Source organism: Heloderma suspectum, chromosome 4, assembly GCF_057233095.1.
Source record: "Heloderma suspectum isolate Gila_16-S chromosome 4, 16-S_ref, whole genome shotgun sequence".
Lineage (NCBI taxonomy): Eukaryota > Metazoa > Chordata > Lepidosauria > Squamata > Helodermatidae > Heloderma > Heloderma suspectum.
The window spans coordinates 114,105,855-114,127,717 of record NC_139461.1 but is presented as its reverse complement, the minus strand read 5'-3'; the positions used below and the strand labels follow the sequence as shown (position 1 = coordinate 114,127,717).

The 21,863-nt window shown below is 45.4% G+C and overlaps 1 long non-coding RNA gene across 2 annotated transcripts in view; it reads left to right on the top strand.

The window, feature by feature from the left end:
- Window positions 1–1,474: 1,474 nt before the first annotated feature.
- LOC146347321 (uncharacterized) overlaps window positions 1,475–21,863 on the top strand; it is a 39,708-nt gene continuing 19,319 nt past the window's right edge. For both annotated transcript variants that reach the window (XR_014790258.1, XR_014790257.1), the window contains exon 1: window positions 1,475–21,754. This is a non-coding gene — a long non-coding RNA (uncharacterized LOC146347321). The remainder of the gene's footprint in view (window positions 21,755–21,863) is intronic.

Below are 21,863 nucleotides of genomic sequence, written 5' to 3'. Positions count from 1 at the left end.
CCAGACAAATCTGATCTCATTTTTTGATCAAGTAACCTCCCTTGTAGACCTTGTAGACTGTAGACATCATATACCTCGACTTCAGCAAAGCTTTCAATAAAGTGCCCCATGATATCCTGATGAGCAAACTAGCTCAAAGTGGGCTAGATGAAACAACGATCCGGTGGATCCACAGTTGGCTACAGAATCGGACTCAAAGAGCGCTTATCAATGGGACCTTCTCAAACTGGGGAGAGGTAACGAGTGGGGTACCGCAGGGCTCAGTCCTGGGCCCAGTGCTCTTCAACATGTTTGTTAATGACTTGGAGGAGGAGGTGCAGGGAATGCTGGTCAGATTTGCAGATGACACCAAAATGGGCAGGACAGCTAATACTTTGGAAGACAGAAACAAAACTCAAAGTGATCTGGATAGAGTGGAGCGCTGGGCAGAAAACAACAGAATGACATTTAATAGGGATACATGCCAAGTTCTGCACCTAGGAAAAAGAAACCAAATGCACAGTTACAAGATGGGGAATACGTGGCTCAACAAGCGAGAAAGATCTTGGAATTGTTGTTGATCGCAAGCTGAATATGAGCCAACAATGTGATGTGGCTGCAAAAAAGGCCAATGCTATTTTGGGCTGCATTAATAGAAGCATAGCTTCCAAATCCCTGGAAGTACTAGTTCCCCTCTACTCACCACTGGAGTACTGTGTCCAGTTCTGGGCACCACCCTTTAAGAAGGATGCAGACAAGCTGGAGAGGGTTCAGAGGAGGGCAACAAAGATGGTCAGGGGACTGGAAACAAAGCCCTATGAAGAGAGACTGAAAGAACTGGGCATGTTTAGCCTTGAGAAGAGAAGACTGAGGGGATATGATAGCACTCTTCAAGTACTTGAAAGGTTGTCACAGAGAAGAAGGCCAGGATCTCTTCTTGATCATCCCAGAGTGCAGGACACGGAATAATGGACTCAAGTTGCAGGAAGCCAAATTCCGGCTGAACATCAGGAAAAACGTCCTGTTAGATAGGGATGGCGGAGAATTTCTCCCCAAATCTTTGGGGGGCCGAGCGCCAACGCATTCGGCCCCCCGAAATTGGCAGTGAAATTCTCCACCCCCCGCCCCCCCCCAGGGACGGGACTTACCTTTGGCGAATGTCCCTCCCGGCGGCGGGTCCCGGCAGCGGTTCGGCAGCGGTTCATCACAGGCGGGGGCGGCGGCCGGTCTCCCGACTGGTTGCCACCACCGCTGCCATTGCAAAAAAACAAACAAAACTAAAGTAAAAAAAAAAAAACACCCATGCATAGGCTATGTAACGATTTACGTAGCCTATCACGGCTAGATTTCCAAAATCAGCTGTGATAGGCTATGTAAATCGTCATGTAGCCTATCATGGGTGACTTTGAGGGGAAAAAAAAAAGCACGTACGCAAATGGCGGCCCATGGGTGCCGCCATTTGCGTACGTGCTTTTTTTTTCAAAGTCACCCGTGATAGGCTACGTGACGATTTACGTAGCCTATCATGGCTGACTTTGGAAATCTAGCCGTGATAGCCTACGTAAATTGTAACGTAGCCTATCAAGGGGTCTTTTTTTTTTCTTTTCTTTTTTTTCACTTTTTGTTTCACGGCCGGGGAGACGGGGCGCTTCTCCCCGGCCTGAATTTTGGCCAGGTGAGGCGGGAAGCCTCCCCCCCGGCCTGAATTTCGGCCGGGCGAGGCGGGAAGCCTCCCCCCCTTCGCCTGAACTTCGGGGGGGAAAGCAAAGCGCCTCCCCCCCACCGCGAAGACAAGCTGCGAAAAGGTAAGTGACTTTCATACATCCCTACTGTTAGACCAATACAACAATGGAACCCATTACCTAGGGAGGTGGTGGGCTCTCCCACACTGGAGGCGTTCAAGGCGATGCTGGACAGCCATCTCTCAGGGATGCTTTGACTTGGATTCCTGCATTGGGCAGGGGGTTGGACTCGATGACCTTGTAGGCCCCTTCCAACCCTACTATTCTATGATTCTATGAAGATGTTACTGCACTGTGCTTTAAATGCTATGAATCAAATTAAAACCCAAATAGAGCTTATGGAATCCTATCATTTTAAAACCAGTGCTATAATTTATAAACCTAACTTTTTGGTTTGAAGCATCTGAAATTGCTCGCCACGCAGAACAGACCTTTCCTCTTCACTGTCCTTTATTCTTCTCTCATTTTTAATATTCTGACAGAACAGTGATGAAGGAAGTCCAGGACCAACAGGTATAGTGTTGCTGACAAAATGTCATTTTCCAACAAGTCACAAGCAGGTTCCAGTTACTGATGGGGGTGGCAAAGTTACCCACAGTCAAGCTGGGAATTGGGTTTGGCAAACTGAACTATATTCTCCAAACCTCAGAAACAAAGCTTAGTTTCTTCTGAGCCAAATTGGATTTCAGCTTCCTCTCCCACACACCTGCTTACCCGCCTTTGTGTACTGGCTGCAATGGAATGGTGGATAGTCTCTTTTTCTGTAGCCTTCTCTGGCAGTGGATGTCAGTGGTGTTGGGAAAACTACACTTCCCGGTGTGTCTGGTGCTTGAGGGGGGAGAAATGGAGACTTGCAACCATCACTGGATCAACAAGGACAATAAGTGAGAGGGAGGACTTGACCTCTTCTCCAGCTTGGATTAAAATCTGAGCCAGATAATCACTTTTGGAGCTGTATTCCTCACCCTGTGTTTGAGGCAAACATTATAAGCTGCCACGATTTGTATTTCCAACTCAGAAAATAAACTATGGGATATCTCTAGTGAAACCTTCCCCAATGTTTAGGAATGAAATTAATTATATCAAAAAGATTGCTATTTGCAGGCAACTGCTTATAGCCTATGATGTCAAATGACAGTCTGGAACCTTCCTTGGCAGTAGATCATCTACTGCAGCCTTGCCCAACCTGGTTCCGTCCAGATGGCCATGCTGACGGGGGCGGGGGGAGAGAATGGGAGTGGAAGTCCAAGCCATCGGGAGGGAACCAGGATGTGCAAGGCTGAACTGCTAAGTCCTCCAATATGCTGCTTGATACAACTGGTTGGAGCACTTACTCCCAAATGATTCCTGTGCTACTTAGTGCGTAAGCCGACTCATAGTAATCACAGTAGCAAAGCACAGGTGCAGAACTTATTTGGACAAGAAGAGAGGACTTTGCTCCTTGGTGTCCTGGAAGGGATCATGTGACCTGGGGGATGTCTCCACAGTCGATTTGCTGTGAACTATCTCTGTTTCTAGGTCATTCAGGGCACATGATGTCATGGCCATCCCGTAGCCATCCTGGAGCTTTTCACGGAAAAAACGGATTTCCTAAGACTACTTTAAGTCCAATTCTTTTCCTTAAATCAGGTTCTCCACAATATAGGTATGCTAGCCCTGCCCAGGGGTGTGCCTTTCACCATGACCCCGGTCAAGGGGTGTTTTCTGTCCCTGTGTTTCCCAGCACTAACCAATTAGTGTCTACTCAGAAGTAACTCCCATTGTGGTCAGTTAGGCTTGTCCCCCAAATGCACACTTCAGAATTTACGGAGATCCCCCTCAATTGAAATAGCACGTTTTAAAACACTTAATTCCCTAAAGCGTTATCTCGAAGCTGCAATTCTCCATTGTTTGGTTTATTGAAGTAACTAATTCGGACCTTCGACCCTGCACTGCATTGGGTTAGAAAGGGGGCTTGTTTCCCGTCCCTGTCTTTCCCACCACAAACATATGTGTGTCTATTCAGAATAACTCCAACTGTGGTCAATGAGGCTTGTTCCCAAAATGCGCACTCTAGAAGTTACCAAGACTCCTATGCATCAAAATAACACATTTAGGAGCCTTAATGTTGGAAACTGCATGTCTTTGATGTTTCTTCCTTGCTTTTTGGAAGTAATTAATTTGCAGCTTCGATTCTTTGCAGCATCAGGAGCTTCAGCAGAAAGGAGAAAGGGGATTAGAAAGGGGGGTGGTTGGAGCCATGGTGCTTAAAGTATTCCGAGGGTTAACTCTCCTAAAGGCTGTGAAGCGCTTTGTTGAAGCTGCCTTCTCAGCTGTAAGGGAGTAATTAATGTGAAGCTTCGACTGTTTGTAGCATCTGGAGTTTCAGAGGAGAAAAAAGGCTGCACCTGTGTTTCTTTAATGTTTGCTTTGGAGTAGTTAATGTGAACCTTTGATCCTTCGCAGCTTTGTCAGCTGTAAGGAAGGATGGGGGAAGCCTCTCACATTGGTTGATCAGCCCCTGCCATTCTGATGATGTTCACTCCAATCCCCCTACCCCACCTGGAAGTATGTTCCTGTGAAGGGACTAAGAATGGTGCGGTGCACTCATTCATCTAGCCTTCCATGGGCCAAAGCCAGTTCCTTGAAAAATCCAGGTAAGCCACCATTGCGTTCTCCTTCCATTGTTGTGGAGATACCCCTTCGTTTGCAAGATAGCTTTATATTATATTAAGCCACCGAAGCTTGTTAACCACATAATTACCGTCAGCAGCACAGCTTGTTGTGTCGTGAGAACATGGCAAGGTGGCTTGCTGCCATGGTTAACAAGCCACCCAGAACCCATGGGCTGTTGTAGGGTTCTGAGGTAGCTTGTTAACCACAGCAACAAGCCACCTTGACTGGGTTTACACAACATAAGTTGTGCTGCTGATAGTAATTATGCTAATCTCCCCCAGCACATGACTAGCGCACACAGTGGGGGAAATCAATCACCATGTCTTATTTCCCCAACCGCAGTCATGTGAACTGGGCTGCTGTGTGTGGCCACAGCTTCAGAGGGGAGCACTGTACAGAATTTTTTTTCTGAACCTTTTATTAATTCATTGATTTTTTTAAAAATTAAGCCATATTTCTATTAAAATATTTGTAGTATCCAAAAACATCAATAAAAGCAGCAAGAACAATAAATCACTATTAAGAGTCAGGAATAAACAACTTAAAACAATGCAATAAAAACTAAAAGAGCCTAAATCAGTGCTTTTCACTTGCATTCAAAAATATTCTATGAATATTTTACCTATATGTTTTCTACATTTATTAAGAGGTTATTTGTAGAGGCACTTCATTAGAGCTTATAAGGAAGGAAGTGGCTTCATTGATCCCTCCACGTTCCAGGGGTTTGTTAGGTTACAGTGCAATCCTAAATATGTCTACTCAGAAATAAGTTCCATTGGGTTCAATGGGGCTAACCTACACCTATAGCACACCTGCCTACCCGTAAGTAATTCTCACTGAACTCAGTGGAGCTTGTTTCTAAGCAGACATGTATAGGATTGCACTGTAAATAACTAAGGCCTGAGTTAGTCATTTTGCCCCACAAATAGCCTTAACAGGGTGAACATTCATTGAGACAGGGACAAGGAAGCAAGTGTCTTTGAAGCCATGTGAAAGATGTCATCTGCAAGCTGACAGTAACACCCAAATTACAAGAATTTATCGGGGTGGGGGGAGGATTAGATCCATCATAAGCAAGAAAGCTCAATTTCCACCAAGGACATAGGTACAATTGCAACCTTTGCTCCAGTATTAGCTACTAATTTATCATGTTTTTATCTCACTCTTCCCCACCCCCTACCCCGCAAAGAGGTCAAAGGAGCACACATTGGGCCATTTCATCTAATTTAGGCTAAAAGGTAACTAATTGTACATACACTGAGCTTCGCCACTAAAATTTGAACCTATAGTTTTCACATCCAAGTTGAAACCCTGTAGCCATTCCATGTGTAATTCAATGCACAGCTGCACTTGTGATAGTAGAGGGAAAATAGGTTCCACAAAGGGATGTGGATTTTGTGTATAAAGCATATCCAGGAAACCCTATAGTGATTCCACTTCTCTCTATATCAGGGTGGGGAATCTTTTTTGCCCCAAAGGCCAAATTCAGCCAGGTAAGCATGTTGGGAGCTGCATGCCAACAGTGGGTGTGGTCACTTTCAATACTGGCATGCAGCCCCCTGAAGTGTTTGGCTGGACCCCATTCAAACGTCCTTCACACACACAGCCAAATTCAGCCCATGGACCAAAAGTTCCTCATCCATTCTCTATATAACCAAAGTGGGCAGCTGGGATTACGTCCAGCCCAGCAGGCAAAATAACAATGTCATCCTTCAATAATCTGCCACCCACTGATAAGGAGGCATTCTTCCAACGACCACAACAAAAGGGCTGCTGTAGCTCATGCTGCACACAGCTGAGAAAAACAGAGATAAAAAGCACCAGCCAAAAATAGTTCATTGCCCGACTTCCAAATCGATTTTATTTTCTTTGTTCTGTTGCGCTGGGGCTTACGCCTGAGAAGGTGTGCCTAGAATTGAGCTGTGGCTTGTATGTTTGGTTGCGGAAATGTTCAACTGAATTATACCTGGCCCCACCCACTCTCCTTTGAGCCCACCTACTTTGTCCTTGGCCCCACCCCTATGCCTTTAGCTAAACCCATGGCTAGAATCCAGACCCAGAGACCCTTCCCAAATTAGAATCCAGCCCTTGTGCTGAAACAAGTTCGCCACTCCTGATTTGTAGCCTCATTCTCAAAGTCTTTCTTTAGTACAAGCCCAATTCACTTTAAAATCGGGGTTTGAAATACCCAGCTTTTCTTTTTGCTATCTAAAGGACATTTTCCGTCATGTTGTTGGTTTTTGTTTGAATGCAGCAAAGGCCTTAACAGGGCTGCTGATCGTTACAGCAAATGGTGGTGGCAGAAGCACCACTGTTCCACAAGAAGTAGGCTGAAGGAAAGAGAAGGACTACCAAGCTTGGGACCTCTCAAAGGACGAGGGACACCTCCATCTCATTGCTACTGTGTAGACTGCATTCTAGATGGGCAGAGACAGGCAGGTTACTACTAATCTCCAGTCTGAGAACTGCTGACCTTTAGTACCCACCCACCCCCAAAAAGAAACCAAAGCAAATCCATTTTCCTTCCTCTCTGTCCTAACTCTGCTGTTGTGTGGCACTGGCCAGTGGAGAAGGGGAAAGGCCTCTAAATCAGGTGAAGGTAGATAGAGATCTACTCGTAGATCTCTGGGTGATTTGCAGGATTTCTGACTCCCATTTGTTTAACCGTAGTGGCAATAAAACGACAAACCCACACGAATTATACAGCTGAAATGACTAAAGCTTGGGGTTAGAAGAGGTGGGATTTTAGGTGGAAGGACTGTGAGCTCCATTCAGTTTTGGTATTCAGAACAAATTCCTGGGATCAAGATTCTTGAATTCTAAGGACACAATCCTATGTATGTTTTTAGACAGTGGGGACGGGGGGAATCCTACAACTCCACATCCAGCCAGCCATGCTGGCTGGGGCATGCTGGACTTGTAGGACTTTTTCTGTCTAAACATGCATGGGATTGCACCCTAAGTGTATGTCTTTTGCACAAGGCTCTGGTTGGTGGATCTTGGGGTTCGACTGTAAAACAAAGTAGATCCTCGAGGCCTGAAGACTGCAAACCCCTGATCTCAATCATCTTAGAGAAGCACCAATGTTATCTTCACTCTAAATACTGTTGAATGTGGCAAGAAGGATTCATTCACACTACCAAGATGTTGCTGAGGGTGAGAAGGGAGCAAAGCAAGTCCCCTTTTCACTTTATTAATGCTGCTCTAAGGAGCTGCCTAAGAACATTGTCCCATCTAGCATTGCAGTGGCAGCCAGTGGTGAAGTGGTCCATTTTGAAGTTTGGGCGCTCATCATGACAGTGACTGGGTTCACACAACATGCTAACCCACACTCACTCAGTGGTGGAGTGTAGGTTGTCGCTGAACTGTGGTTTGTTGTTGAATCATGCATAGTTATTGAACTGTGGGTTGTCTGAACAACAACCCATGGTTCAACAACGAACCACACTCAGCCACTGAGTGTGGGCTAACATGTTGTGTGATGCCATTCAATATGTGTACACAAGCACCAAAGAGCAGCAGTACATGGCACAATACTCTGTTTATTAAGCTCAGCATGACTGCAGTCATTGCATAGTGATCTTGGAGTGAGCTCCATTGAATGCAGTGGTGCATGCTTCTGCCTGCATCGGTTCAACTTGAAAAACAACTTGAGCTTTCACAAGACCTTCAGCCAGCTGAAATGCAACCTTTAGCTTCTGGTTAGAAATGCAAACCATCTTCTCAAGAAGCATTGCTATTTAAGCTACCAGAGTGAAGTAGGAAACCCATCAAAGAAAAGGAAAGAAGTATCCAGCTGCTGCTTAATTATTTTCCTCATCCTCTGACTTCCTCTATGCCAGGGATGGGGAATGTATACCCTTCCAGATATCATTGGACTACAACTCCTATCAGCCCTAGCCAGCATAACCAATGGATCCCAGGAGTTGCAGTCCAACAACAACTGGAGGACCACACATTCCCCATTCCTCCCCTAGTTTACAACCAATTGGTTTACAACCAATAGTAAAACCTGGAAGTCTCATTATCCTCCCATCCACTTGCCAGAGTAAAGACAAGCTAGTAATTACCTTGGCGCTCCAGCAGATGACATCACAGCCCACAAAAAAAGTCCCGCATTCCCCTTCCACTACGCTACTGGTGGGAACCCCTCTCTAGGGTCTCAAGCAGAGATCCTTCCCAATCTTGTGACCTGAGATGGTTTTAACAGGGAGTTCCAGCAAGTGAGCCTGTGACCTGAAAAGCAATGTGTTTTACTATCAAACCATGCTATACCACACCACCTTCCCAGGCTGTGATTGGGGAGATTAAGGACACAATCCTATGCATGTTTAGACAGGAGAAAGTCCTACAACTCCCAGCATTCATCAACTAGCCATGTTGGCTGGGGAATGCTGGGAGTTGTAGGACTTCTTTTCCTGTCTAAAGATGCATAGGATTGCACCATAAATATCCTAAGCAGGTCCCAAGTTTTCAATTGCTTGCATTATGAATGGGTGGATGCAGGTGTGTGTGTGTGTGGGGGGGAAGCTTGGGTTAAAAGTGCCATTACATCTGGACAGCTGTAAATAGATGGGCACTGAATGTACCTGGTCAAAACTGGTTGCACCCAAAGGTCTTCCTTCAGAAAGTAAGAGGAGGTTTGGCTGCAGATTCCCACAGGAAAAAGTCAGCCTCAGTCAAGTCATTTCACTAGCAAACAAATCACTTGACCTAATATTTCTGTAAATAAAGAAAGCAGACACTTCAGGAAATTTCACAATATCCTTTTATATTATTGTTGTTATTTCACCTGCTGTGATGGTTCCTGTATTTGTCACTGTCATGCAGAAAATGAAACTTATCTTAATCTCATTGAATATCTGAACAACTGAAATGCAGAAAGACAATTTCATATGCAGGGACGTTTCCACTGCTGAGTAATTTTACTGTTTAATATAAGCTGATAGTATCTGACCAAATATTTGAGGGTAAGTTACTATAGAAATGAAGGTAAGTTTCCTGTGTAACTTGAAGTATTAGGCTGAAATATGAAGTCTGTCACAGTTTCAGAGATGAAATCATGTCGAACCGTTTTCAGGGTTTCACTGTTTCTCCTGCATTATGAAACAGGTTTGCTTTGCCAGCTTGTTCAGCTGTTTCAACATAATTTTCAGCACAGAGTCAGCCAAAAGTGATGTCTAATTTGTGGTTAAATACAAGAGAACAGGGAGTCTTAAGCAACTCAAATGGTGTGGACAGACATTGTATTACAGTAAATATCCAAAATCTGGTGAAAGTTTATATACATCCAGCTGGCTGTCAACATGCACTTGTGAATCTTTAAGTTTGGGGACATAAATCGACAGAGGATGAGATGGCTAGATAGCATCACCGATGCAATGAATATGAACTTGAGCACACCCCGGGAGAGAGCGCAGGACAGGAAGGCCTGGCGTGCTATGGTCCATGGGGTCACGAAGAGTCGAACACGACTGAACAACAACAACAACAACAAATTTTGTCAGTCTTTGGGTTGTAGTCAATGTCTAATTCAGCAGTAGGCAACATGGCACCCATGGGCACAATTGTGCATCCAGACACCTTGCTTGGTGGCCACTAAGGTAGCGCTGTGTGTGTGTGTGTGTGTGTGTGTGAGAGAGAGAGAGAGAGAGAGAGAGAAAGAAAGAAAGAAAGAAAGAAAGAAAGAAAGAAAGAAAAGAAAGTCCTAATGCAATGAGCCAGTGTGAGGCTGAGTGTATGTATGGTGATTTAGAGTGAGAAAAAGAGATGTGGGGTGGGGGGATGTGTTTGCTGGCAGAGGAAGGTGGGGAGAAAAAGAGTTTACCTTCTGTGAAATAGGTTTCTTTTGGCACTGAAAACCGTGGGTTCAAAGGAGTTATTTTGTGTGTTGGGGCTCACAGCCCACCTCTGCTTTGCACTCAGTCTTTTGGGCAAGTTACTTGTACTTTGTGGCAAGCCATGTCTCCCATAATAGCCATTTTGTGGTGGTGCCCATGACAGTTTCTTAAATTGCCTACCCATAGTCTAAAAGGATGCCTACTCATAGTCTAACTTAACTCCCATTCATTTCAATTGGTCTACTCTAAGAGTGCAACCCATAGCATTTCAGGCACTCACAGTGCAATCCTATAGATATCTACTTAGAAGTAAGTCTCATTGAGTTCAATGGGGCTGATTCCTAGGTAAATGGGTATACAAGATTGAAGTCTGAGTATAATATATGTGCATGGGCATAGATGCATATGGAATACATTCATTATTAAATCCAAATCAGGGTATTGCCTTTATTAGGCAAACCCAGAGGTCACAAAAATGTGCAAGCTTTTCAGATTCACAGAGCTCTTTATCAGGCAAGATGTTATGAAAAGGTTGTGGGGGAGGGAGAGGAGGAAAAAGAAAGGCTGCATGGTCAGAGCCTTAAGATGAAATATGGGAGGAGGTTGTAGACATTCAAATTAAGCTCCACCAGGGGCCAATCTTCATGGATGATTTACTGTGAAGGGGGAGCACTTTGATGTCATTCGTGACATATGACATTGTCGCCAATCCACAGCAAAGCCGTTGCTTCCCTCTTGAAAAGGTGCAGTTTCTGAAAGTCCTTTTACTGCATCTTTTTCCTAAAATTGGCTCCCATGCAGTTTTGCCACAGTATGCCATGCCCCCCGCATTAAATCCTGGACATGCCTCTGTGACTTGGCAGTGACATAATCAAGGGGGTGGGATGCCCCATTCCGTCTTGTTTCCCCAATCTAAGTAGCTTTTCCCATTGAGAAAATCCCTGGGAGCGCAGCAGCGACCCCTCACAATACTGCAGTAGTGGGGACACTCATTCACCATAGCTTGCCTGCTTTTAATCTTTAACATATTCCCCCCCCCCTTCTGTACATGTTTACTGGGAAGTAAGAAGTAAACCTTACTGTCCTGCAGTGAATCATTAACACACCTCAGTGCATACAGACCCACGGTACATTGCTAAAGGGTTAAAGCGCTAAAGCATTTAAGGAGCTAAAGAGCTTTAGCATTTTAACCCTTTAACACTTTAGCAGTATACTGTAGCTCCGTATGCATTGGGGTGTGTTAAAGATTTACTGCTGGGGAGTGACCTTATTTCTTACTTCCCAGTAAACATGCACAGAAAGGGGGAGGGCTTTTACAAAGACTCTCCTCCAGCATTGGAATATGTATGTTAAAAATGATCTGCTTTAAGGGTTTAACACTTTAGCGATATGGGAGTCTTGTTTCTGTAGAGAAAGACTGGCAAGCAGACTTGGGGTGGGATGTAGGGAAACTTCCAGACAAAAGGCTCTGCGCCTTTTCTCTGGATACCTGATATCCCTTACAATATATTTCCTGTCTCTGACCAGAAGAAAGAAAGGGGTGGGGACCAAGCCTCTCATATGTGGTTGCCTCCACCCACCCCACCCCACCCCACCCCACCCCAAAGAAACGTGGATTAGAGTGCAGTGTGACCTGTGAAAGCCCTTGGTTTGGGACGGGAATGGTTCCCCTCTTTTCAGTGTAGTGTGCTGCTGACAGATCAAAGCCGAGTTCAGGAAAAGCAGAGAAAAGCTGAAAGCGATTCTCAATGCATTTCATTGACGATTCCCCCCTTGTGATGTGATGGCTTCAGGTTGCACCTGGGACTGCCCATAGGATGGCTGGGATGGAAAAACAAACAAATAATGGTTGATCCCCCATTTTTGAAACTATAAAATCCAGCTGTTACACAGAACTGTCTCCATCAACACTGATCACTGTGATCATTTCCAGATTTGGTGGATGTTGGCTTACATTCTCAGATGGATTTCATGAATGTCTGAAATGAGTTTGTCACTTTTTCAGATATACCACTGAATATGAACTAGCACATTTTAGGGATTTTGTCAAGCCAGATGAAAGCGCATGCATAATGCTCTTTTGCATTCACAGTTCAAAGTTTAGCATATGATACTTACACAGAAGCTGATTGTGTATTATTCTCGTTAAATTACACTGATATCGTTTAGGATTGGGACACTGGATGTCTTATATCTGGATCTTTTCTAAACAATTGGCACAGTCTGTAATGAAACCTACAGTGCCTTGCATTCACCCTGCTTTGACTTTTCCACATTTTGTTGTGTTACAACCTGGAATTAAAATGGATTTAATTAGGATTTCTTGTCAATGATCTACACAAAATAGTCCATAATGTCTAAGTGGGGAAAAAATCTACATGTTGTACAAATAAAAAATGGAAAAGTCTGGATTGCATAAGTATTCACCCCCTTTCTGTGACACCCCCAAATAAGCTCTGGTGCAACCAAATGCCTTCAGAAGTTGCATAATTAGTTGAATGGAGTCCACCTCTGAGCAATTCAAGTGTCACATGATCTCAGATTAAATACACCTGTTTCTAGAAGGCCCCAGAGTTTGTTGGAGAGCATATCTAAACAGCCTCATGAAGACTAAGGAGCTATCAAAACAAGCCTGGGATAAAGTTCTAGAGAAGCACCAATGAGGGATGGGTTATAAAAAAAATCCCAAACTATGAACATCCCCCAGAGCACCGTTAAATCCATTATTACAAAATTGGGAAGAATATGGCACAACTGTGACTCTTCCTAGAGAAGGCCAGCTACCAAAACTCAGTGACCGGGTAAGGAGGTCATTAGTTAGAGAAGCAACCAAGAGCCAATGGTAGCTCTGAAGGAGCTGGAGAGATCCACAGCTGAGATGGGAGAAACTTGTCCATGGGACAACTATCACCCAGATGCTCCACAAAGCTGGACATTATGGAAGAGTGGCAAGAAGAAAGCCATTGCTGGGGGGGGGGGCATATTAAATGCCATTTGGGTTTTGCCAAAAGTCATGTGGGAGACACAGCAAACATGTGGAAAAAAGTTCTCTGGTCTGATGAGACCAAAACTGAACTATTTGACCTTATTGCAAAATGTGTAGTGCAAAGCCAACAGTGCTCATCGCCCTGAGAACACCATCCCCACAGTGAAGCATGGTGGTGGCAGCAGCATGTTGTGGGGATGCTTTTCATTGGCAGGGACTGGGAAACTGGTCAGGATTGAGGGCAAGATGGATGGAGCTAAATACAGGGCAATTCTAGTGAAAAATCTGCAAGGGACCTGGGACTGGGGTGGAGGTTCACCTTCCAGCAGGACAGTGACCCTAAACACATAGCCAAAGTTACACTGGAGTGGTTTAAAAACAAATCCTCCATGTCTTAGACCCAGTCAAAGCCCAGACCTCAATCCAATTGAGAATCTGTGGCAAGACTTGAAAATTACTATTCACCAGTGGTCCCCATCCAACCTGACAGAGCTTGAGCAATTTTGCCAAGAAGAATGGGCAAAAATTGCAGGATCCAGATGTGCAAAGCTGGTAGAGACTTACCCCAAAAGACTCACAGCTGTAATTGCTGCCAAAAGTGCTTCTCCCAAGTATTGACTCGGGGGTGAATACATATGCAACCAACAAATGTCAGTTTGTTTTTCTTTAACTTTGTTTAGCAGTAAAAAACATTTTGCACCTTCAAAGTGTTAAGTTTGTTGTGCAAGTCAAATGGTAAAAATGCCAGTTAAATCCATTTTAATTCCAGGTTGTAACACAACCTAGTGTGGAAAAGTCAAAGGGGGGTGAATACTTAAGAGAGGCACTGTACTTTAGAGAGTCAGTGTGATTCAGTAGATAAAACTGGCTATGGTCAGTTCACAACCATTTAACCATACAGCCTAATCTTAAGCACATTTATTTGAATGGAAGTGTCACTGATTGCAACAGAGGCTATAAAATTTAAGTGCTATATTAAATATAGAGGCTATATTTTAGTGATAGAGAGAGCAATCCTATGGTTCCTGGGCAAGCATCCCAGGGATTGTGGGAGAGTTCAGATACTCCCCTCCGGGGTCAGAGACAGTGCTCCAACCTCAGAAGGGGAGTCGGAGATCCAACCCTAGACCCACCCACTCTGCCCGCAGCTGGCACTGGCTGCCTCTCTGAGGTCAGAAACTCGACCTTGGAGAGGGGAAAAGGGGCGTTCAGGTGGGCAGGGAAGGGAGGAGACCAGAGAGGCCAAGATACAAATAATCCTGAGCCTCCTCCAGCCTCCTTCCCTCCCCTTCCAAAGCGCCCTCACTAGCCTGGCAGAGCACAGGAATCTCAGAAGCCTTCCAAGCAGCAAGATTGGCGATTAGGATTATAGCTACAGGGTGAAAACAGGCATAACATACGAAGCTGCCTTATACTGTGTCAGACCCTTTGTCCATCTGGCTCAGTGTTGTTGACACTGACTGGCAGCAGCTCTCCAGGGTTTCAGGCAGGAGTCTTCGCCATCCCTACCTGGGATGCCAGGGACTGAACCGGAGTGTTCTGCCATTGAACAATGCCTCCCAATATTGAGAGAGAAGTTGTAACAGGTTCTTCATTTGTAGTGTGAGTCCAGCTTCCACCTGGCTTTGCAGTTTTCATGACAAACATGCACTTTATCAAGTCAAACACAGAGGCAGCCATCAGAAGGCTTCTCCTATAGGCTGTCCACCTTTGAAAACAACACCACGTTTGTTATTTTATAATGTATTATTACATTTATATATCACATTCTTTTTTCCTCTTGCGAGGAAACCAAGGTGGCTTACATAGTCCTTTTTCTCTCCATTTATATCCTCACAACAACCCAATGAGGTAGCTTAGGCTGAGAGTCAGTGACTGGCCCAAAGTCACCCAGCAAGCTTCATGGCTGAGCCAAGACTCGAATCTAGATCTTCCAAGTCCCACTCCAAAACTCTAACCACTGCACCACACTAGCTTAGGGATGGACGGACTCACCCGCGCCTGGCTTCATTGGCTGTCTGTCGAGCTGCCGCCTGCCCACCCCCTCCTCACAGCACCACCTGAGCTTCTTGGTAGCTCAGCAAGCAAGGCTGTGGGGCCGACCACCCTTGTTGTGAGCCGCCGCCATTTTGGGCAAAACAGCACCCAACAGAGTCCCCATCACTGTGCACAAACTGCTCAGCCTCTCTTCCTCCTTGCACAGAGGAGAGAATGACGAGTGCTTGTCGTGCCATGACAGGGACTCCTGCCCCTGCCAGCTCTGAAGCCCTTGTGGTCTCCTTCCTTGCAAGGAAGGAGACATGAGGACTTGCAAGGAGGAGAGGGCAAGCAGTTGGTTCGTGGCAATGGGGACTCCGGCAGCCGCCATGGCTCACAACAAGGACAGGCTGCTCCCAGCTGCTCGCCATACCCCGGGCACTAACCATTTTGCAAAAACACTTTCTGTGGGTAAGGAAAGGAAAGGTTCCTCCTGGGCAAGCACCGAGTCATGGCTGACTCCTAGAGGGATGCCGCTTGTGCTGGCGTTTTCATGGCAGACTATAGTGGGGTGGTTTGCCATTGCCTTCCCCAGTCATGACTACCTTTCCCCCAGCAAGCTGGGTACTCATTTTACCAACCTCGGAAGGATGGAGGGCTGAGTTGACCTGAGCCGGCTACCCAAGACCTGGCTTCCGCTGGGATCGAACTCAAGTCATGGGGAGAGTTTCGGTTGCAATACTGCTGCCTACCACTCTGCGCCACATGAGGCTCATTTCTGTGGCTAAACTGCTACCTAAATTCGATTGCTGACAAATTTAATACACAGTGGCTCCAATCCAGAGCTAGTCATATGCAGCAAGGTGTTGTGCACTAATCATTACAGGAGGAAAAAACTGCATGCAATGGCTTCATTTAGGTAGGCAAGGATGTGGATTCGTGGAAGATGGATGGGAATGGATTGGATTTCATCTGTACTAAGCAGGGGCACCAGGGAGTATATGTAACCTGTCCAGTGGTGTAGTAGTACATTCAGAAGTGCAGGCGCTTATCATGGCAGTCAGCATAGCCTCACCTCCAAGGAGAGGCCAAAAATACAGGCAGCTGCATTGATCCATATCAACAAAGCAATTCCAACAGTTTTCATCTTTATCAGGAGCGATTCTTTTGTAATGCTCTTAGGGTTAAATTGCCCACTCAATACCAGGTCACCCCAAAATACTTTGTATTACAACAGGGATAGCTCACAACTGAGAAAATTGCTGAGAAAATTCACACACCCTATGCCCCCAGCTACTGTGAGGATTGCAGGTAAGCTCAGGGGGAGCAGGGAATTTGGGGGGATGTGTGTGTGTGTGTGTGTATGTGTGTGTGGAGAGACAACGTCAGCATCCCTGCTAATCAAAAGGAGCTCGTGGTGCGTCCCTGGGGGGCCTGGCTCCTCTACTTCACTGATCTGGTCCCCATCAATTTGCTTCCACATCTGCCTATTCAGGTCAGCTTGCCTGCGTGCAGCATATGTGTGCACTTCCTACTGGGTAAGCAAACTGATTAGAATGGGCAAATGAGTTTTCCAGATTTGAAGCCCATGGAAGAGAATTGCAGCAAGCTCACTGAATATATATTTTTCATGAAAGATCATCATACTAATTGCCCAGCTTTGATCTTGCTAGAGTGACTAATTGCACATATCGGAGTCTGCCATATGTTTCATTATAGAGCCGCCAGATGGCGCTGTGGTCTAGCTCTGCTTATTGAGAGTTTTCCTTTTTTCACAAGGGAACTCAAGTGCTGTAATTTGATAGCTCATTATCTCCAATCTTTTAAAAAGTACAATAAAGGTCATTTAGTGTGGGAGACACCCTGGAGGTTGACGACGTCATCTAAAGACCCGCAAACTTCCAGGAGTAACCAATCTCAATAGCAAGATAAAAGCTCCGTGTAAAAAAGCCCAATATCTCTGTTTGTGAGCCACCCTTTAGTAATAGAAAAGGAATGAAGGGCACAATCAAGCCAATGTTAATCAATGATTTCAGTGTGAGAGACTGAAGCATGAACTTAACTCTCCCACTGACATCAGTGGGGCTTTAGGGGATTGTACCCTTAATGTTTATGTTTCTGGAGGTTTTTTGTGTGTGTTACTGGTAACAAACAATTACTCTATAGCAGATTTCAGCAATACAACACTCCACCAATTCTGATTAGTTTGTACCTGTGCAATAAATGTGTTCATTTTGAAAGGGCTAGATCCAGATCTAACCATCCTTGGAGTAGACCCATTGAAATCAATGTGACTTAAGTGAGTCATGACTCACTTGTCTCATAGGTTCCAGTGGTTCTACTCAAAGCATGACTAACTCTGAATCCAACCTAAAATCTTTTAATCGTTTCTGTGAAATCGTTACCTTCCACAAAAGAATGTTCCTATTTATCAATTTACCAGAACTGGTAGAACTGTTTGTAATCAGATTTTATTAACATCTACAGATAATGAAGTAGAATTCATAGGCGATGACATCTGAAACAGAGCTTATTTATTTATTATTAAATTTATTATTAAATTTATTAATCGCCCATCTGGCTGGTCACCCAGCCACTCATGCATTTAGGCAGAAACTCACCAGCTACCTTTATAAGAATACCTTGGCATCCACACCAGTGGTTTGTAAAAATTTTATAACAATTATGCAGTGTAAAGTTCAGTCTGAGCAATCAGCAAATAATGATGAAACAGAGCAATATACAAAAGGATTTCTAGATCAAACTCTGCAGATAATGTAAAATGTTTCCCTTTCTTAGGTGAAGAGTACATGGTAAGGCATAGATCTTGCTGTACTCTGTCAGTTCCAATAATTCATAAAAGCTAACCATTTTCTTTCAGGTTCAAATCTATTGCCCACGATATTGTACCAGGTAGGTCAGTTTCAACCTGAGTGTCATGTCCCATGAATGTGCATCCATTCCCCCAGGCCCCAGTTCAAATCTTCGCTCAGCCATGAATTTATTGGTTGACCTGAGACAAGTCATAATGCTTCAACCCCCTGTTATAGGATGAACAACATTGGATTAGTCTTCCGCAGCCTGGTGCCCTCCAGATGTTTTGGACTCCAGTGCCCATCAGCCAACAAACCCAATAGTCAAGGATGCTTGGAGTTGTTGTTCTAAACATCTGGAAGGCACCAAGTTGGGGAAGGCTGCACTAACCTATATTTGGGGGGGGGGGATTGATGAAGTAATATACAGAAAGCGCATTCTTTAAATTCTTTTCCTGCTTATTTTTATGTCATATAATCTGCTTTATCCACCAAGTTTGAGGGCAGGTAAAGAAAGCAAAAAGAGAATTATAAAAAGGATTTTAATTGGTCGATTAAAAATATATGGCCCTGATCCTCACATATGGCCGCAGGCCTTGCACCAAATGGCTGTATGCAAGGATTTCCTGGCCACACCGTTTGTTTGGTTATTTGTTTGTTTGCTGCATTTCTGTTCTGTCCAATAGCTGAAGCTTTCTGGGTGGCTCATAAAGCAAAGGTTAAAACCATAAAATACATCAATATAATAAAGCAATGTAAAATCTCAATCAAAATAAAAGAGCCACAGAATAAATGCGAGGTAAAACCAACAGGAGACAACAGCAGCATTGCAAGGACTTAAAAAGCACCCACTTGGTTTTAAAACAGAAAGACTAAAAAACAAAACCCTGGGAAAATGAAAAGGTCTTCACCAGGTGCCAAAGAAACCACAACATAAGGTTCCAGGCAAGCATCTTTGGCAGGGATGGGAACCTCTGGCCCATGGGCCAAATTCAGCAGCCACAGCCCACCCATCTGGCCCCTGAAGGCCTCCAGTTGGGATCTGCCAGAGTGAATCAAAGGGTGGCCAGGTGCCCTCTTTTACAGGGCTGCCGGAGGACTTTCCTCTATTTAAAGGCATCCTCTATTTGAAGGGCTGTTCCATCCAATTTCCAGTTTAAAGAAAAAGAAGTGTAAGAACTACTGACCATCAGCAGTTAACACTTGGGGGAATGACAATGGAATGACAAGCACATTGGAGTATTATCCAGATTTTCATGGAATTGGCTTTGGTCCATCAGGGACACACGAAGCAAGAAAAGCCAAATGTAGCTTTAAAATCCACTTTTCAGTGGTCACACAGCGCTTGAAAGGAACATACTTCTAGGTGGGGTGGGGGGAATAGAACTGAGCATCATCAAACTGGCAGGGGCTGCTCAACCAGTGAGAGAGGCTTGTTTCCTGCCCCTGTCCAGGCTGCCTCCTGCTACGACATTATTACGAACAGAGAGTAACTAATTCACAATTCCATTCTGGCAAACTGTCACAGAATTATTCCTCCCCCATTCCCCCATGTGTGCACTTTTGCACGAAGAAGTCAAAATCCCTGATTCTCTAGTGCAGCTCCCGAAGATTCCCTATGAGCGCACACACCCCATTTTGCCCCATTCCAGCAAACTGTCGTGAAGTTATAGCTTCCAACCTCCCTTTCTCCTTCCTCGGGCACTTCTCCCTGCTCACAATGACAGGTTTCTCTGCTCCCATGTTCCTGAGACTGCACTAGAACACTACAGCAATAAAGCTCTTATTCTCATTGGAGAAGCGAAGTAACATGATGTCAGAGAAGTGAAGTAATGCAAGCATCAGAGAAGGGCATCACCATGGAGGCTAGTTACTCTCACTGGTGAAAAGGAAATGTAGGGCGATTCTGAAGGCACAGAAGAGCGCTCTAGTGCTTTGATGTGTTGCAAAGGCAGGCTAGTTACTTTAGTTATCTAAGTTACTGAGGGCATGGCCAGGTGAAAGACACACATGGGAAAACCCTGATCATACCAAATTCAAAGTGAAGGAATGGGCACATAGCAGCTAAACCACAGGCGAGCCCAATTAAAGAAAAACGAGTAAAAATATTCTGCAAAAATGCAGCTTCCCCCACAAGTAAACTTTGGGATAGCTATGGACTGTCCATGACATCATGTGCCACAAAGGACCTCCAAAGAGTCCCAATCCACAGCAAATCACCTGTGAAGATAGGCCCCAGGACAGCAGGCTGAACAGGTAGGCACACAGCTTAGCTGGTCACAATCTCCCAAACCATGGTATTTCTATTTAAGGTATAATAATTATTTCTAAATTTGCATCTCTTGATATAAATTAGCATATGTAGAAGTTATGCAAATCCCTCTTTTGTCATCTTTGGGGGGGAACCATTTCCTCTTGTTTGGCAATTTGTCAATGGCCACCCTAAGAGAGAGACAGGATGGGAGAGCTCCTCTGGGCTGAGCCATGGCCTTGAGAAGTGCTCTTTGAGGCAGAGGCTCAGTCAACCTCGCTCGCTTCTCACCTTTCCCAACTGACCCCCTTTTCCTCAACTAGAAAGCCCTCATGGGCTTCACCTTTCCTCATACAGAAGGTGCTCCACTCCCCTCATCATTTTGGCTGCCCCTTTCTGCGCTTTTTCCAGTTGATCCCCAAAAGAGAATGCCTTAAAGCACCTCTGACATACTGAAGGAGCTAAAGAGTTGGGGGGCAGGTGGGAAGTATCTCCAGGAAGGTCTCTCTGTGTGCTGTAGCTGATCTAATCTGTTGCCTGGATGGATGGGATTGTTGTAATTTGCAGGGGGTGGGGCGGTCTAGAGGTACTTATGGGATTGCCTCCAACTTGGTGATCCTTGACTCTAAGGCTGTTTCCAGAGGAGGCTTTTATCACGCAATTGGCCTTCTTCATTTGCAGAATTTTATGGGGGAGGCCCAGACAATGCTCTCATCTTCCATTTGTAACTCCCTCCTGTGTTTCCCCACCACATCTTCCATCTAGGGATGTACGAAAGTCACTTACCTTTTCGCGGATTCTGTTCGGGGGGGGAGGCGCTCCGTCCCTCCCCTCGGAATCCTCGATGCGGGGGGAGGTGATCCAGTCCTCCCCCCCCCGGAATCTTCAATGGCCGGCTCTGCTCCTCGGCGGCTCCGTGGAGCAGCCGGCCAGGCCAGGGCCGTCCACAGCCGGATTTCTGGCCGCGGACTGGCTGGTGTGGACGCAAATGGCAGCCGCTGTAGTGGCCACCATTTGCGTCCAGCCAGGGAGCAGTGATAGGCTGCGTAAGTCTTTACGTAGCCTATCACGTCTGGGTAAAAACAAAACAAAACGGTGCATGCAAATGGTAGCGGCTACGGTGGCCGCCATTTGCATTCCTTATTTTTTGCCATTTTAGTCTACGTAAATATTTACGTAGGCTAAAACGGTGAATAAAAAAGGAACGCAAATAGCATAGTGGGCGCTATTTGCATTCCCCCTTTTTTTTCGCCGTTTTAGCCTACGTAAATATTTACGTAGACTAAAACGGTGAAAAATAAGGAACGCAAATGGCGGCCGCCGTAGCCACCGCCATTTGCGTACACCGTTGTTGTTGTTTTTTTACCCAGACGTGATAGGCTACGTAAAGACTTATGTAGCCTATCACAGCAAAGACCAGACTGCAAATGGCGGCCGCAGCAGCTAGTCGAAAGACCAGCAGCTGCCGAAGCCGCCGCTGGAGCCGCCACTGTCTGGAACATCCACCCCAGGTAAGTCTCGTCCCAGGGGGGATCCGTGGGGGGGGGCGGGGGGGCAGGCCATTCCGCCACAGATTTTGGGTGTGGCGTGGATTTTGGGTGTGGGTGAATGCACTGGCAT